General features: G+C 50.2%; 1 long non-coding RNA gene across 1 annotated transcript in view; it reads left to right on the forward strand.

The window, feature by feature from the left end:
• LOC145339612 (uncharacterized) overlaps nucleotides 1-1,792 on the forward strand; it is a 9,111-nt gene extending 7,319 nt beyond the window's left edge. The window contains exon 4 of the long non-coding RNA XR_013886043.1: nucleotides 794-1,792. This is a non-coding gene — a long non-coding RNA (uncharacterized LOC145339612). The remainder of the gene's footprint in view (nucleotides 1-793) is intronic.
• The last annotated feature ends 4,414 nt before the right edge of the window (nucleotides 1,793-6,206 follow it).

The following is a 6,206-nucleotide window of genomic DNA, read 5'->3' on the forward strand; positions in this document are numbered from 1 at the left end:
GACCTACATTAACACTGCAATGAAGTTACTGTGACAATCCCCTAGTCGCCACATTCTGGCGCCTGTTTGAGTACACTGAGAGAGAATTTAGCATGGACAATGCTCCTAACCAGCACTTCCTTCAGACTGTGGGAGGAAACTGGAGCACCAGGAGGAAACCAATGCAGACATGAGGAGAATGTACAAACTCCACAGAGACAGTGACCCAAACACAGAATCGAACCCGGGTCCTTGGTGCTGTGAGGCAGCAGTGCTAACCACTGTGCCACTTTGCCTCCCCTCTCGCGTTAACCCCACTCCTTACTCTCCCTCTCTCTGTCATCCATTCTCTCCTCCCTTTCTCACTCTGTCTCTCACTGTTTCTCTCGCTCTCTCACTTTCTCTCTCACTCATCCCATTCTCTCACTCTTCCTCACCTCCAGCTCTCTCTCACAAGCACATTTGCCTCTCTCATGCTCCCTCTCTCAGTCTACAGAGTCTATTTATAAACAGTCTGGAAGAACTACAGCAAAAGGAACCCACAAATGTGACTGTATCAGAGACCCCTGATAAAGGGGGCTGATTTCTACAGAGAGTACACTACATGGAGGATAGTGCAGGATAGGAACAGAGTATTCACTCAGACCGAGACACTGCGTGTTGAGTATCAGGGTGTGATTGACAGGAAAATTAATGAATCATCTCCATTCTGGGTGGGACAGGGCAGGGGGAACGTCCTGAAACACAGCTTTAGAATAGATCAAAAGGAGATTTGCAACAACGTGCTAAACATTTCCCTGTTTCTTTCACTCAGAGACCTTTGGAACAAGGCTGACAAAGCTCTCAAAGACGTACTGACGGATTAAACCAGTGCGAGGACCTTCCAGAGACTCACCACCCCCTCAGCTTCGATTCCGCTAACACTGGCAATGCAAAATCCTGTTTAGCCGTGAACCACAAAGCTACACCACCCATAGAATTGTACATTCGGCCCATCGAGTCTGTGCTGACAATAATCCCACCCAGGCCCTATCCCCATAACCCCCACATATTTAACCTGCTAATCCCCCGACACTAAGGGGCAAATTAGCGTGGCTAATCCACCTAACCCGCGCATCTTTGGAATGTGGGAGGAAACCCAGGGAGAATGTGCAGAATCACACAGACAGTGACCCAAGCCGGGAATCGAACCCAGGTCCCTGGCTCTGTGAGGCAGCAGTGCTAACCACTGTACCGCCCATGTGACCATAAACCAACACCCCAAGTCAATGTGCTGACTCCCCTGTTCAAGATGGCGGCCTTGTGTATTTTACATGGTTAATTGGCCGCAGAGCAGTGCAGGGATAACCCTGCTCAGCCACTGCGTGTCAGGTTTACCAGTGAGATATCTCTGCAATCACAAAATATCTGCACTCATGTTTCCAGCTTCTAGTAGCTTCTGCAACGCTTGGTTACTTTCCTCTGAGTCCACGACCAGCCTTAACCAATCGAGCACAGTGAGCACACATCAGTTACTAGGCTCATGTCATCAAACACAGAAAAATTAAACAGGACAGGTGGGAGCAGAAGGAGTATTCCATCCTCAAAGCTTTCAATATTGCACAGCAAGAGGCCAGACCTTATTCTGGCTGCGGTGTAAGTTACCAGCTCCCTGGGGTTCTGTGATGTAAACTCACCTCCCACCACAGTGGAACAGCAGAATTGTGTTGTCTCAATTAGTAGAGAAGTTGTTTTAATTCTCACCTGTACTGATCCAGACTTCTGCTCAATGGCACATTGGATAAAAATTTAAATAAAATCTATTTGACTCAAATCGTTGTGTCTCAGATATATTTGTACATGAATCGCCTGTAAGGAACTCCCCCATCTTCAACACCCCTCCCTATCTCTGTAACTTCTCCAGCCCCTACACCCCTCCCTATCTCTGTAACCTCCTCCAGCCCCCACACCCCTCCCTATCTCTGTAACCTCCTCCAGCCCCTACACCCCTCCCTATCTCTGTAACCTCCTCCAGCCCCTACACCCCTCCCTATCTCTGTAACTCCTCCAGCCCCTACACCCCTCCCTATCTCTGTAACCTCCTCCAGCCCCTACAACCCTCCTTATCTCTGTAACCTCCTTCAGCCCCTACACCCCTCCCTATCTCTGTAACCTCCTCCAGCCCCTACAACCCTCCCTATCTCTGTAACCTCCTCCAGCCCCTACAACCCTCCCTATCTCTGTAACCTCCTCCAGCCCCTACACCCCTCCCTATCTCTGTAACCTCCTCCAGCCCCTACACCCCTCCCTATCTCTGTAACCTCCTCCAGCCCCTACAACCCTCCCTATCTCTGTAACCTCCTCCAGCCCCTACAACCCTCCCTATCTCTGTAACCTCCTCCAGCCCCTACAACCCTCACTATCTCTGCAACCTCCTCCAGCCCCTACACCCCTCCCTATCTCTGTAACCTCCTCCAGCCCCTACAACCCTCCCTATCTCTGTAACCTCCTCCAGCCCCTACAACCCTCCCTATCTCTATAACCTCCTCCAGCTCCTACACCCCTCCCTATCTCTATAACCTCCTCCAGCTCCTACACCCCTCCCTATCCCTGTAACCTCCTCCAGCCCCTACACCCCTCCCTATCTCTGTAACCTCCTCCAGCCTCTACAACCCCTCCCTATCTCTATAACCTCCTCCAGCTCCTACACCCCTCCCTATCCCTGTAACCTCCTCCAGCCCCTACACCCCTCCCTATCTCTGTAACCTCCTCCAGCCCCTACACCCCTCCCTATCTCTGTAACCTCCTCCAGCCTCTACAACCCCTCCCTATCTCTGTAACCTCCTCCAGCCCCTACAACTCTCCCTATCTCTGTAACCTCCTCCAGCCCCTACAACTCTCCCTATCTCTGTAACCTCCTCCAGCACCTACACCCCTCCCTATCTCTGTCACCTCCCCCAGCCCCCACAACCCTCCCTATCTCTGAACCTCCTCCAGCCCCTACACCCCTCCCTATCTCTGTAACCTCCTCCAGCCCCTACACCCCTCCCTATCTCTGTAACCTCCCCCAGCCCCCACAACCCTCCCTATCTCTGTAACCTCCTCCAGCCCCTACACCCCTCCCTATCTCTGTAACCTCCTCCAGCCCCTACAACCCTCCCTATCTCTGTAACCTCCTCCAGCCCCTACACCCCTCCCTATCTCCCTAACCTCATCCAGCCCCAGGCAGCTGAAGGCATGGCCACCAATGGTGGAGCGATGGGAATGGCGGGATACTCAAGAGGGTGGAATTGGAGGAGCGCAGAGATCTCGGGGAGCGCAGACAACCCTCAGAGATCCCTGCACTCCTCCAATTCCAGCCTCCTGAGCGTCCCACGATTCCCATCGCTTCACCATTGCCTGGGTGGGTGGGGTGGGGGGTCCCCTAAGCTCTGAAATTCCCTCTCTCAACCTCTCCACCTCCGTCTTCCCTGTCTCTCCTTCTTTAAGATGCTCCTTTTAACTGCTCTCTTTGACAGGGTCCCCTGTCCCTCATTTTTCTCCTGGAGGCCTGGGGTCTGATTGTGTTTGATAATTTCTGCTGTGGCGTTAGATTTAACGGTGCTATAGGAATGAAAGTTGTCAATGCTGGAGCATCCCGGAGAGGTCCTTTGGATGATCTGGTGGGATGGCGAGAGATTGGGAAGAGAAATGATTGGTCAAGATAGTTACCTATGTGGGCGGCCAAATTCTCGATTTTAATGGTGTAAATTTAAGATGAGGAGCAGGAGGTTTAGAAGGGAGTTGAGGGAATATTTTTTCACCCAGAGGGTGGTGGTTGCCTGGAATGCGTTCCCCGGGAAGGTGCTGGAAGTGGGAAAGCTCACATCCATTAAAAAGTACGTGGATGAGCATTTGAAAGTGTCACATGGCACAGTGGCACAGTGGTTAGCACTGCTGCCTCACTGTGCCAGGGACCTGGGTTCGATTCCCAGCTTGGGTCACTGTCTGTGCGGAGTCTGCATGTTCTCCCCATGTCTGCGTGGGTTTCCTCCGGATGCTCCAGTTTCCTCCCACAGACTGAAAGATGTGCTGGTTAGGTGCATTGGCCGTGCTAAATTCTCTCTCCGTGTAACCGAACAGGAGTGTGGCGAATTGGGGATTTTCACAGTAACTTCATTGCAGTGTTAATGCAAGCCTACTTGTGGCACTAATAAATAAACAGTAAAAAAGTGCTGGAAAGGGGAATTAGTGTAGATTGAGTGTAGTTTTGTCAGTGCGGACTTGATGGGCTGAAGGGTCTCTTCATAGAACCATCATAGAATCCCTACAGTACGGAAGGAGGCCATTTGGCCCATCGAGCCTGCACTGACCACAATCCCACCCAAGCCCCATCCACACAATCCCATGCATTTACCCTAGCTGGTGCCCGCTGATACCAAGGGACAATTTAGCACGGCCAATCCTCCTAACCCACACGTCTTTGGACTGTGGGAGGAAACTGGAGCACCTGGAGGAAACCCACGCAGACACGGGGAGAATGTGCAGACTCTGCATAGACAGCAACCCAGACTGAGAATCGAACCTGGGTCCCTGGCACTGTGAGGCAGCTATAGTAACCACTGTGCCACCATGCTTATGACACTATTTACCTCCTAACTGAGTTTAAATTCCCTCAGCTGCCTTGCTGGGGGTCTGAACTCACACTTTTGGAGCATTATTCAGGATCTCTGGATTGTAAGAATAGAAACAGTGCCACAAACCTACTCTCCCCTCCTGGGAACAGGAGCTCTAGTGTTACTCACCAGTCAAGACTGTCAGTGCCAGGATGATGCTGATCCACTTCATGGTGCAGGAGGCTTCGGGTTCAATTGCAAAACTAGAAAAGATCCAAAAAGATAGAGAGATATGAATATTTTTCACCTCGTTACCTGATCCAGGTCTGACCACCGTCCGTACTGCACTATCTGTTATAACGACTCTTACATCGGACAACATGAGGTGGCCCAGTGGTACAGCAGTCAGCACTGCAGCCTCACAGCGCCAGGGACCTGGGTTCGATTCCCAGCTTGGGTCACTGACTGCATTTTCTTCCCATGTCTGTGTGGGTTTCCTCCAGGTGTACCTGTTTCCTCCCACAGTCCAAATATGTGCATGTTAGGTGGATTGGCCATGTTAAATTGCCTCTCAGTATCAGGGGAACTAGCTAGGATAAATGCATAGAGTTATGGGGATAGGGCCTGGGTGGGATTGTGGTTGGTACAGACTCGATGGGCCGAATGGCCTCCTTCTGCACTGTAGGATTCTGTCATCTATAATCTAATGTTTGAACGGTGACAGTGAAGCCAGACGGATGTTGTGTGCTTGAACAAGAGCCCACACTCCTGTGTCTAAGCAGCAAGCGTAAACTGGCAAACATGTTTAATCATTTGAAGATTTATTAATGGTTAAATGTCCCTTCGTCACATGGCCATACAGGAAATGACAACACCTTGATCAATTGGGCTGACGAATGGCAGATGGAGTTTAATTTAGACAAATGCAAGGTGATGCATTTTGGTCGATTGAACCAGGGCAGGACTTATTCAGTTACTGGTAGGGCGTTGGGGAGAGTTACAGAACAAAGAGATCTAGGGGTACAGGTTCATAGCTCCTTGAAAGTGGAGTCACAGGTGGACTGAGTGGTGAAGAAGGCATTCGGCATGCTTAGTTTCATCGGTCAGAACATTGAATACAGGAGTTGGAATGTCTTGTTGAAGTTGTACAAGACATTGGTAAGGCCACACTTGGAACCCTGTGTGCAGTTTTGGTCATCCGATTACAGAAAGGATATTATTAAACTGGAAAGAGAGTGCAGAAAAGATTTACTAGGATGCTACCGGGACTTGATGGATTAAGTTATAAGGAGAGGCTGGATAGACTGGGATTTTTTTCTCTAGAGCGTAGGAGGCTAAGGGGTGATCTTATAGAGGGCTATAAAATAATGAGGGGCACAGATCAGCTAGATAGTCAATATCTTTTCCCAAAGGTAGGGGAGTCTAAAACTAGAGGGCATAGGTCTAAGGTGAGAGATACAAAAGTGTCCAGAGGGGCAATTTTTTTCACAGAGGGTGGTGAGTGTCTGGAACAAGCTGCCAGAGGTAGTAGTAGAGGCGGGTACAATTTTGTCTTTTAAAAAGCATTTAGACTGTTACATGGGTAGAGAGGGATATGGGCCAAATGCGGGCAAATGGGATTAGTTTAGGGGTTTAAAAGAAAGGTGGCATGAA

Source organism: Carcharhinus amblyrhynchos, unplaced genomic scaffold (assembly GCF_965287045.1).
Source record: "Carcharhinus amblyrhynchos unplaced genomic scaffold, sCarAmb.v2.hapA scaffold_569, whole genome shotgun sequence".
Lineage (NCBI taxonomy): Eukaryota > Metazoa > Chordata > Chondrichthyes > Carcharhiniformes > Carcharhinidae > Carcharhinus > Carcharhinus amblyrhynchos.